The sequence below is a fragment of the Microcebus murinus genome, chromosome 13 (assembly GCF_040939455.1).
Source record: "Microcebus murinus isolate Inina chromosome 13, M.murinus_Inina_mat1.0, whole genome shotgun sequence".
Classification (NCBI taxonomy): domain Eukaryota; kingdom Metazoa; phylum Chordata; class Mammalia; order Primates; family Cheirogaleidae; genus Microcebus; species Microcebus murinus.
In genome coordinates, this window is record NC_134116.1 from 11,095,372 (window position 1) to 11,108,432 (window position 13,061).

Below are 13,061 nucleotides of genomic sequence, written 5' to 3' on the forward strand. Positions count from 1 at the left end.
TCAACTTCCCGGCCCCATAAATCATGCAGAATCATGAGGTCAAGCACTTCCAACTCCAATGTCCTCACACTCTTCCCTCTCTGTTACCTCTTAAGGTAGCTTCTGGGTCCTCGGACAGATGCCTCCTTCACATGGTGTGCAGACATGTCACTTAGCTTATCCCTCTAGGACTCCCATTGCATTTGACAGATAGGGAAGTCTCATTGCCTGGAACATTCTGTGGTGTACTTGCTTAACTGCAAAAGAGCCTTCACCTATACAATCATATCAAAACAAGATTTGCTCAATATTTACTTTAGAAGGATAAATAAAATAGAGAAACTAAAGAAAAGAGATGAGACTTGAAGTCATTTCCAATTAGTAACATTTTGAATTGTATTATTGTAAAACATTTATAGAAAAGTGCCAAAAAATGTGACACACAACTATGGACCTATCATAGAGAGTAAACAAATATTATCATTTTGTAATATTTGCTTCAGAGCTTTTATTTTTAAGAGATTAAATTAAACATAAATTAAAGCAATGACCTTCTTTCTCTCCAATACTCATCTCTCTCCTTCTGCAGAAGTGTCTTCTAAAGTGTAAGTAGTGTGTATCACTCCCATACTTGTTTTTGTACTTCACCTGCATAAGAATGCATAAATGAAATATGTATATTATTGCTTCTGTGTTATAAAATTCACACAAATATTTTCATGCTGTTTAGTTATTTTGTTGCTTGATTTTTGCACTCAATTACAATTTTTAGTTTGATCCAAATATGCAGATATAGTTCTACATATGCTACATACTATCCTATTATATGATTTAACTGTAGTTTCTTTTTCCATTACACTGGAAAATTATGTTTAAGTTGTTTCTACTTTGTACTGCTCTGTACAATGCTGCAATGATCAACATTTTACACATACACACCTTCTTGTGAATTTGTGAAAAAGTTTCTCTAGACTAGACATCTAGAAGTGGAGTTACTGGTACAGGTAACTTCAATTTTATCCAATATTGTTTAGTTTCTCTTTAAAGAGGCAATACTTCTTCAGATTGTAAAAAGATAAGAAAAATAAATAAATAAATAAAATAAAGATGCAACATTAACTTGCAATTCACCAGGAATGTACACACATTCTTGTTTCCCTAATTTCTCATTTACCAATAGAATAAATGTGAAATCGTTGTTTTATTTGGCATCTCTCCAAAGGCTAGTGTTGCTGAGTAGTCCTTGGTTTATTGGTCCTCCTTTCATATCCTTTACCATTTTTTTTTTCCTAATGGGTTTTAAACTTTTTCTTATTGCTTTTAAGAATTATCTACATATTCTGGGTATGATAGGTTGCAAATGTCTTCTTTCAGTCTGATTATCCAATTAATATTTTAAAAAATCAATGCTTAGGTTAGGGTTACAATATTAATATCAGATAACTTATAAAAACATCTGAAAATATTTATTCTTTGGATAAAGAGTTTCCTTCTTTTAAGGGCTGAGCACAAGGCTACTTATGTTTATCTAAAACATCATGTTGTATATACTTCTGAATATTTTCAAAAGATGTAATAGTCTTTAATGTTCATATCTTGGCATCATTTTACTGCTTACAAATATTGCTAAAATTGATTTATACAATAAAAAGCAGATTCCAAGTCTGCTAAGTCTGAGTTTGAAATGTCATAGAATGCCAGTGGAATATCTTCCATCAACTACTTATCTTAGAAATAATTTTATAAAATAAATCCTGTTCATAGTGACATAATTTGTTCTATGCCTATAGTACCATGGAGAGCTTCATGAGAGATAAATGTGTACCTATATACATATGTGTATATTTGTATATGTCCAGGGGGAATCTTTATTTTAATCTTACACTCCAGATGATAAATTAAACTTTGAGGAAACTCTGTTTTTATGGCACTAGTGCAACATAATGCATCATGGAAAAGTAATTTAGTTATGTCTTAATTCTTCACTCATTTCCACTAAAATAAATATAGAACAGATTCAGAAAACTGATGCTGAGGACAGACTTAGTGAATCTGTGAGCTTGTGGCTAGAAGCCTAAAATATTATTTTGAATTAACCTATTAACTCATTTGAGATAATTCTATCCAGATTTTAGTCTGTATTTATTCAACTGATTTATTGCCTGTTTTACTTTCTCCCAAATGGGACTCATTATATCTCTTTAAAGCAGTGTTTTCCGTGTATTTTACAATTTTTATTTTTTCAGAGAACTTTATATACTAATTATTGAGTTAGGTATCATGTAGTCCTAATCATGAAATCCAGATTTGCTGCATGTCCATGTGAGTGAGCAAGTTTGTATGTGTGTACTCACATACATTGTGTCAAATGGCCTTTTAAAAAGATGCTGGTTACACTTTTAGAAGTATTGTGCTCCTTTAAACCTTTCTATAGATTTATGGAGATTTCCAACCTGAAATTGTATTTCATCATGTGACTGGAAATACTACAACCAGCCACAGGCCACTAAGCAATCTACCAGTCTCTTAGTGAATTTGCTGCAGCAGAAGATCTAAGTGGTCCTCACTTTTTAAAATAACAAGAGCAAAATGGGGGACACAGCCTTGGTTGTAGCCTTGGGCAACCTCGGGTTGGGATCTTGCCTCTGTAACTTGGTTGGGATCTTGCTAGAGCCACTTAGTAATTGTTGATCCATCTGTTAAAGTTAGAATGCCTATTTTATGAGATCGTTGTGGGATTAGCTGCACTGGTTAAAGCAATATAGACCAAGTACTGAGTCAATGTTAATAGTAGTTTTCTTCTTACCTACAGTGGTGTTTTCCCAACTTCTAAGAATACTTACATTAACTAAGCCTCTTGGTTTCTCACAAACTGGATGCCAACCTAAAGTAAGGAAATCTTACATTGATCAGTTCTCACCAATGGCACCAGAAGCCAGATGAGTTCTCTCAATTCTACAAGATGAAGAAAAGATTATCTGCCATAAATTAGGGCTTTATAATATTCTCAAGCAAACTTTGACATCTTCACAGTCTCTCATTTGCCACTGATTCCAGAACTTTGCCTATACACCACTGGTAAGATCACCTTGTAAACTGTAATATATCTCAGGAAGGCAGATCTTCTAATCGGTAATGATGGAGAACATTTTATAGAGCCAGACAGTATACAAACGTTTTCATGTACTTTGTCTTATTCAACATTCACAATCTCTCTGTGTGAATCTCTATGTGTGGAGGGTAGACAGACATTTTCCTCTGTTCAACATGAGGAAACATGAGCTTAAAGTGGTCACAAAAGCAAGTAAAGGGTGCAGACAGGACTTTGTTGTTTTCTGACCACCTGAATTTTCTATTATAGTATATTGGGTTGAACCATCAGAAATCCCCATGCTTGTAAGTCAAATCACTAAGTTCATGTGTTTTTTTCCTGCACAAAGTTGTCATAGTAACATTTTAGTGGCAAGTGACACACACTGATACAAACTAGCTTAAACAAAAATGGGCAACCCAACTGCTGGAGTGACAGAGTCCTGCAGGGTGGTGGCATTAGGCATAAATGAGTCAGAGGCTCAAACAGTGGGAGTCTTTCTCTCTGTGTGTATCTAAACTTTCCTTGTTTGGGTTTCATTCCTGGGCAAGCCCTCCTTTTGTGATACAAAGGTGGCTACTTAACGGTGTAAGTTCACTTGGTTATTACAGCCAGAGACTGCAGCAAATAAAGGACTCCTCTTTGATATCTTCACAGAAGTCCTGCTTCAAGTCTGTCATTTGCTGGAGTCTGTGGCCATGGTATTGATGGAGATTTTAGGGATATGTGATTGACAGCCTTACCAGTAATAGGAAGGAAAGTTTCCAAAATTAAAGAAGAGTTCTATTCCCAGAACAAAGGTAAAAAGGTGTTGCTCAGGCAAAAACCACACATGTCCATTGCATGTAAAATTGCATGTAAATTGAACATTCTTCTCAACACTACAGTTAGAGTTGATTAAAGTGTAAATAAAAGCAATAAAGAAGAATAAGAAAGAGAGAAGTTCACTAATGAAAGACCAAGTTAAGAACACAACCAACCATGGACAATCTGGTTAACTGCACATTAGGATTAATTCACTTCTAAAGTTTAATAAATGGATTCCCTCAGTATTGATAAAACTTTTACCTATAAAATTTTTTAAAGGTCAAGTTGTTTAGAGAGTTTTTAGATATCAAAACTCAGCTTTTCACACAAATACACTGATTACTATTGTATCTCTAAATTTCTTACAATAACACCGGATACTTAAATAATATCTATCTACTGGACCAAAGCCCATCGTGTTGCTCACATTTAGACTTGGTTATTTCTGCTATCCCCATTGCCCCAAATTCCAGTCAAGTGGGAAACAGAATTGCTTTCAGGCCAGAATCAAGCAAATTATGTACATCTACTCTACAAATTATATTGGCAAAAATAATAAGAAAGCACTTATTGTGGCCACCTGTAAGATGACCTACAATAACTATTTAGTAAGGCAAAGAGTTGAATATGCACCATTGAGAACCATAGGAAATCTTTGATAAGCCACAATTTCTACTTGGAGGGCAAAAATGGGTCCAAATTTCTTTGATAACCTCACTTGTCAATAAATAAATGGTTGACCTTTTACCCCAACGTACTTTTTTTTAATAGATCGTCTCTATGTGCACATCTTTAGCTAATATATCTTAAGGCTCAATATACACTTGAATAAAGAATCATTGTTAATAACAGAGGCTGTATCTGTTTTATTATTCATACATTATGTAATATCATGTTATATATGGGGGAAAGGTAAAGGGAGTGAGAGAGTTCGAGAGAGATTTCTTTCTAGTTTTGAGCTTTGGAGGATCAACTTCTTGATCTTGAATAGATGATCACTATTATTATTGTTTTTTCCCTTATGATATGATTGATGAAGAGCTCAGGAATAGAAAAATGGTTTACTCTGCAATGCTTCTCGATGTTTGCTTATGTTTGCATTATTAGTATTAGCTTCAATATTTGGTTTCTTTTCAGAAAACGTGAAATTCTTTTTTCGGAGGTTAATTTAAAATAGATAATATCTGTCATTCTGCTTAACCAAGCACACTAGAGCTGTAATAAACTGTAATCTTCTGGAAAAGAGAACAGCCGCATGGGCTCCACAGTGCATGGAGATTGCACGCAGTGCCGTGGAGATTGTGGAAAACCTGCTCTGCCCATGCAATGTGGTAGGGACTACACGTAAAAACCACCATCCAGTGTGAGCAGAGGGGAGGCCTCAGCATCAACAAATACACTTCACGTTTAATATGCTTGATTTCTCCTATGTTTCAGTAAAGGAAAATCCGATGTTTTAATAATACTTACCTCCCCCACCCGGATAAGCTGTCTGGGGCGTGGCTTCTAGCACACACAAGGCACTGCAGAGCCCTGACACAGGGGCAGGATGTCTGGGCAGGCCTGACCCAGAGCTCCATGGTCCCTGTGGGAGACAATTATGCCCTTACTGTTTAGAGCAGCATGTCGGTGACACAGTAGAAAAGCAAAGGAGAAAATTTCAATACTGGAAGGTTTACTGATTTTTTTTTCAAATTGAGTTACTCATATAGTACACCAAGAAATCATAGTATTCAAGAATCACTGTCCTATGCCTTAACAACCATCTTTTAAAAATACTTTTAGAAGTATTTTTGGAGAATATTTTAACTGAATTTGCTATTTTCACTCCCAAATTTAACTCTTTTCTTTGATCAGTAACTGATTACATACAACAAAATTCCTCATTTAAATGCTATGACAACTAATCTTGCTAAAAATACACCAGAAAAAAAAAATCTTGGGACTGTCTTCACTTTCATTTTTCATAAACCTTTCAAAAGATTAATGTAACTCCCAATCCTCATTCTTTCTGAACCATATTATTACTAAGATGTATTCTGATAAAACTTTGACATCCCTGTGTTTCATGGGGGACAAAATGAAAATTTTTTGCATGTACACAAAAAGCAATTTCCATTAATGAATAAAGATACTATCCCCATTTTCAAACACGAATGGAGTAAACTCTTGGTAATTAGACTTGAAAATATTCAATTAATTCCTATTTTTGTTAAATAATAACAATTTTTAAGGAGACTTTAGATATAACTGCTTTGGTTCTTTTTACAGTGGTTCCTTGAAATCTCAAAAACATTTTACAATATCCACTTCACCTCTCTAAAGATGGGTATAATTCATGGTGTTATGAATAGTGGTAATTTTTTGAGCTTCTACATAGTGCCCTTGAGAAATAGGATAGCCACAAATAATTAATAATTCTAGCATTCCAGAACACTCTGCAGAATAGATGCAAAGGGAATGCAAGGTTAGAAAAGAAAATGATTCAGTTTAATTTTCAGCTGATTCAAAATCCCAATAGTATTTAACATTTAAGTTTACACATTACTTAATTAGCATTAGGCAGAAAAAAAGATAGTACATTGCCATGTTTTTGTTTTTCCTACTAAGTCGCTATTTAAAAGTAGCATGGTAAACACAGAAGAGTTTTAAATGTATTTGCAAGAGCTATTTTCTTATTTGAACTATTTTGAATTTTAAGAAGAATTTATAGTTTGGACATCTGCAATAGTAGCATTTTCTGTGCAAAAAAACAAATGGAGAGCACCACTGACAGATTAAGTTCTATTTCAGGATTCAGTTACAAGTAAAGAAAGAGAGGGGAAGGAAAGAAAGGTAAAATTACAGAATGATCATGTGTTCCAAAGAAATCCATCATCCAACTTTTTCTGCAGGATATCGGTTGATAGGATCAAAAGATAAAAGTCTCATTTGACAATCAAATCTCCTAAATAGGAAAACATTTTAAGCACCAGGCAGAATCCCAGTTTATAAATGTTCAGATGTGCTCCAGATTATGTCCTCAGGACATCTACGTTATGTGTTCTTCTAAGGGAAATCTTAAAAGGAATAATTATTGAAATGATATTACCCTGAGTTTTTCCAGACTTTTATTACACACACAAGAATCTTCTGTAGATTATGTTCCCACATTCAACTGGCTACTTCATGCTGGCCCTACAGTTTTCTTTTCCTGACATCTAAGTTGCCTTAATTGTAAATGGCTTTCATGTGCTTTTCATGTCAAATTCAAATTTGAATAGTCTTCTAGTATTTGCTCACCTTTAACCAAATAATAGAGGTCTTGCCTGGTAAGAGGACTGTTAATCATATCATATGAAAAATAGCTGAAGAACTTGCAAATAGAAATGAAAAGACATAAGGATAATGTTACAGTTATCTCCAAACACCTGAAGGATTGTCAAGTGAAATCAGAAACATTTATATTTATCATGTTAACTCCAGAGAGCTTGACTGGGACCAATGGATGACAATTTTTTAAAAAGCTGGTTTTAGCCCAAAAGAAGGGAAAAGACTTGAACAGCCAAAGTAGTCCAAAAGTAGAATGGGCTATCTGCTAAAGAATTACACACAGACTAGTTGTTTATCTGGCAGAAAAATGATGCAGGAATATCTCAGTTGAGAATAAGTTAATTAATCCGGATAATTGCTAAAGAACCTTTCAACCCCAAGAGTCTTTGATTCAGTGGTTTTATTCTAGTCCATCCTCCCACTTATTGGCTACTTGGCCCCATTTTTCATCATGCCCTTATCAGATAAACTGGTTTGTATAGGACTTTTTGCTCCTGTTTATTAGTCACCAAATTGTCTCCTTTCTAGACTCTAATGCTCTCCAAACTACATGATCACAAGCAAATTATTTAACTGTTTAGATCTGCAATTTCTTATCTGCTCAAAGGGTGGTTGGGAGAAATAAATGAGATAACTATGTAAGGCAGTTAGCACAACTCCTGGCACACAGTAATGACTAAATACTGTTTGCTGTTATTAGCCATTATTATCGAACCCCAACTCCCAAATCACTGTCTCCACAAGGCATCCTTCCACTAATCAGGCCCATATTTGGTCTATCACTTAAGAAGTTTCTCTCACTCTCAGGCATGCAGTTATTTCCAGCTGTTTCAAATTTGCTTAGAGACATTTGGATAGAGTAGTAGAATGGCAGTAGAGTAGTAGAATTGGGGTCCTCAGATGAGAATTGTACCCATAAAAAACAGAGGTCTACTGAATTTGGTGCCACTCAGTCTGGAACTCTTCAGAAGTACAAAGTGTCCACTTGAAGCAAAGAGAACACAGGTCTTCCGTGGATAGCCCAGTCTCTGGCTATTTTTCTGTCTATCAGATCAAAAAGTGGCACAAACACTGAGAGAGCTCTCCTGAAAAATAAAAGAACAACAAACCCAAATTGAAGACACTCAACAAAGTAACTGACCAATACTCCTCAAAAGTGTCAGGGACATGAAAGACAAGAAAACTGAGAAATGGCTACAATTTAGAGTAGACCAACAAGACAGGACAACTAAATGCAATATGAGAAACTCAGGAGGAGCCTGGAACACAAAACAGACACACTTGAGTAACTGGCGAAATTCTCACATGGTCTATAATTTAGCTAATATGGCTGGTCTGAGTGCAGTGGTGTTTACAACTAATTGATCACAACCAGTTACAGATTCCTATGTTCCTTCTTCACTCCCACTGCTTCACTTGACTAGCCTAAGAAAAAAAAAAGAAAAAAGAAAGAAAAAAATATATATAATTTAGCTAATAATATGCTGTTCTCATTAATTTCCTAAATTTGGTATATGTAATGTGGTTACATAAGATGCAAACATAGAGGAAGCTGGGTAAGGAGTGTAGAAAACTCTCTCTACAATTTTTGTGGATTAAATTCAATTTGTTAAATTAAAATTATTTTAAAGTAAAATGTTAAGATTTTAAAATGTAATTTTTTTCAAGTTTATTATTTTTTTAAAACTTGACAGATAAATTGTATGTATTTGTCATGTACAACATGTTTTGAAGTATATATGTGTTGTGGAATAGTTAAAATCAAACTAATTAACACATATATTACCTCGCATAGCTATCATTTTTGTTAAGAGCACTGAATATCCCACCACATGTACTCACCAGCAAATTGGTATTAATGGATCAACACCTAAGTGGACACATAGGAAAAACATTTATCGGGTGTCGGGCAGGTGGGAGAGGAGAGGAGGGGAAGGGTACAAACAATGAGTGAGATGTTCAACATTTAGGGGATGGTCATGCTTGAAGCTCTGACTCGAGGTGGGAGGGGGGCATGAGCAATATGCATAACCTTAACATTTGTACTCCCATAATATGCTGAAATTAAAAAAAAATAAAAATAAAAAGAGCACTGAACATCCATTCTCTTAGCATTTTTCAAGAATACAATATGTGTGGTGACTATAGCTAAAATATAAAAATTTCTAATGAGAGTTATTTTAAAGAGAAATAGTATCATAAGAAGTAATTACCCCTCTATGTACTCTCCTCCCATAAAACACAGATAAACACACACACGCCACTGAAATAAAGAAAAAGCAATTTTTCCACAATGTAAAATGAATTGCTATGAATTGAACTGTTTCCTCAAAATTCATATGTTGAAGTCCCAAGCCCAATGTGACTGTATTTAGAGATCAGGCCTTTAGGAGATAATTATAGTTACATGAAGTCATAGTGTAAGGCCATGATCTGTCTGATATAAGAGACAGCAGCTCTCTCTATCTCTGTCTCTCTGTCTCTCTTTCTCTTCTTACCCTACACACCCCCATGAGGACACAGTGAGAAGGTAGCCATCTGCCAGCCAGGAAGAGAGCTCTCACCAGAACTGGACCATGTTGGCATCACCATCTTGGACTTCCAGTCTCCAGAGCTGTGGGAGAATTAATTTCTGTTGTTTAAGCCACATTGTCTGTAGTATTTTCTTATGGCAGCCTGGGCAGACTAATATATCAATGTATTGATTTCCTACTGCTGCCATAACAAGTTACGACAAATTTATGGACTTAACACAAATTTATTATATTATACTCCTGAAGGTCAGAAGTTTGACATGGGCTTCACTGGGCTAAACTCAAGGTGTCAGCAGGGCTATGTTTCTCATGAGCAACCTGTTCCTTGCCTATTCCAGTTTCCAGATACCCAAAATGCCTTGGCTCATTGTCCCCTTCCTGCATGTTCAAAGCCAGCAATATTGAATCTCTCTCTGGCCCTACTGCCACCATCACATCTCTTTCTCGGACCACAGCAGGAAAGGCTTTGCCCTACTGAGGACTCATGTGACTAGATGAGCCTACTCTGAAAATGCAGGATGGTCTCTCTACTTCAAGGACTGTGCCCTTCATCCCATCTGCAATGTCCCTCTTGCCAAGTAGAGTAACATACAGGCTCCAGGGATTAGGGCATGGCCATGTTTGGGGTCACCTTCCTACCATGATTAACCACTGTTGACTCAACAAAACTGACAAGGATTCAACTCCTAGACTATTATAAAGATATAAAACCATCTAGGCCAAATAAACATACTGGTTATTGGCATAACTTCCCCAGCACCAAACAGTGCAGCTAGGAATGCCCAAAAGATGTACTACAGCTTCCAGATGAGGCTGGAGAAAGGAAGAACAGAAAAATTTGTTTGTTCACGGGCAGGGCTTGAGCTGCTGAGGAAATGTGAGGAGGGGAGAAAAATGGAAGTGAAGCAACACCTGCCTTTTTCCTAGAGCAAACTTCCTACCTTGGAGATATAAAGCCTAGATTTGAAGCTGTAAATCACAGATGACTATGAAGATAAAAACGTGCACCCACCTAGAAAACCATAAAAGACAAGCTTAACTACCATTTTAAACCCACCTTCTCACCAGAAAGATCAACTCAGCCATAAAGGAAAAGCAAACCCAGCTATACAAGGATAACACAAATATCCAAAATTTTTTCCAGGAATAAAACAATTGGAAAACATAATGGAAGAAATATTGCATTCAAAAGAGTAACTCTAATGACAAATAACTAGGAATCCACTTAATAAGCTATAAAAAAATTATAAAAATTATGAAACTCTACCAAGGCACATTGAAGAAGTCCTCACTGCATGGAGAGATTATGTCATCCTCGGGTAAGGTAAGAGAGTTTCGGTTTGCAGCCTTAAGAAAGATAGACAGGCTGGGCTCAGTGGCTCACGCCTGTAATCCTAGCACTCTGGGAGGCCGAGGCGGGTGGATTGCTCGAGGTCAGGAGTTCGAAACCAGCCTGAGCAGGAGCGAGACCCCATCTCTACTATAAATAGAAAGAAATTAATTGGCCAACTAATATATTAAAAAAATTAGCCGGGCACAGTGGCACATGCCTGTAGTCTCAGCTACTTGGGAGGCTGAGGCAGCAGGATTGCTTGAGCACAGGGGTTGGAGGTTGCTGTGAGCTAGGCTGATGCCACGGCACTCACTCTAGCCTGGGCAACAAAGCGAGACTCTGTCTCAAGAAAAAAAACAAAAAAGCAAGATAGACAATTTGATTGCAAGTATATGACACTTGTTTTTCCATTCTTGTGATACTTCACTTTGAAGAATGGGCTCTAGCTCCATCCACCCAGGATGACATATGAGATGCTAGTTCACCATTGTTTTTTATGGTTGAGTAACCCCCATAATATTCTGAAATTTAAAAAAGAAAATAAATAAATATAAATAATAAAAAGAAAAGAATGACTAACAGAAGCACAGAAACCTATGGAATGAGCAGAGAAAGCTATTGAAGGGAAAGAGGCAAGCTAATGCCCTGGGCTCATGGATGGAAAGATCTATTTAATGTTTTTAATAATATCAGTATCCATTAATGGTATGTCCAGTACTTTGCATGGAGCTTGCAACATCATTTCCTTGAGTATAACCAGAGATAAAGTAGTCCACTGCATTACTTTTGTACGTGAAGTTTTCACTTGTGAATCTCAGTCCTCCCATATGAATTTAAACCTCAAAAAATAGGAATTATTTTATATAATGTCTTGATGCCTACTCCAATTCCTATCATGTTGACTTACTGATATTGAGATCCTAGTATTTTAAATTACTTGCTAAAGAACAACTAGTAATTGATAGAGATTATTTTCCATTTTGTAGGAACTTCTACCCTACAGGTAGCTCCATTTTTAATCAGCACAAATGCTACAGTACTATATAAAAGAGTGAGTAGACTGACTTGATTTGTCTTGATTTTTTTCATTTTTTAAAAAGCTCTTCATATGGACTTCATTATCATCAAATCTCAGTTTCATGAATATTAAAACCAGCAGGTTAAGACATTGACAATCATAGCATAGTAATAGTTTATTTTACATTATGGTTTAAAATACCATCTTTGCTCCTTACCTCTAACATACTAAAAAAAGAGGTGTTTTTTTTATAATATTGAAATTCTAAGTACAGTTGCTAGGTATTTTAGGTTTCTCCTTATTAGATAAATACATCTAAAATAATAATTTATAAGTTTAAATAGCAAATCTTTCATGTTTAAGATTTCTGATTTAGAAATTAAACATGTTTAGACACATAATAAAAATCATTAACTATAAATATTATAGTACCTGAATAAAAGACATTTAAAATCATAAAAACATGCAAGAAATAATTTTTAACTTTTTCTATAATTTGGAATTCTTCCAAATCCGCTTCATCTACCATTTTGAAAAAAAATTATGATGGAATTAAAGGAGTTACAAAGGTTCGCTTCACACAACTCCTTTAACATTTTATTTCTCTCTAGCTGAGCAGATATAATCAAGCAGTCAAATTGTGGCGTTCTTGTTTCAAATTTTTTTATTTTAATGATTTATAAAACTCATTCAACCCTTCCTCTAGTGTGGAGAAAAGCGCCAAAGGGCATAGATCATAAAGGCAGGGAAATCACCAAAACATACGCAACATTGAAAACTAAAGAGAAGTTAGAAATGAGCACAATGGTCAGTACCTGGGAGGCGAAAGAGGTGGGGCCCGTGGCATGAATCCCTCTCAGGTGACCGTGGCAGGGCCATGTCCTAGTGGGATCCCCTTCCCTAACAAAACAGAAGGTGTTCAGACCTTCCATGGTCTCTGCTTAGCATGTAAAATGTGAAAGAAATAAAATCCAAACTGTCTTCCAG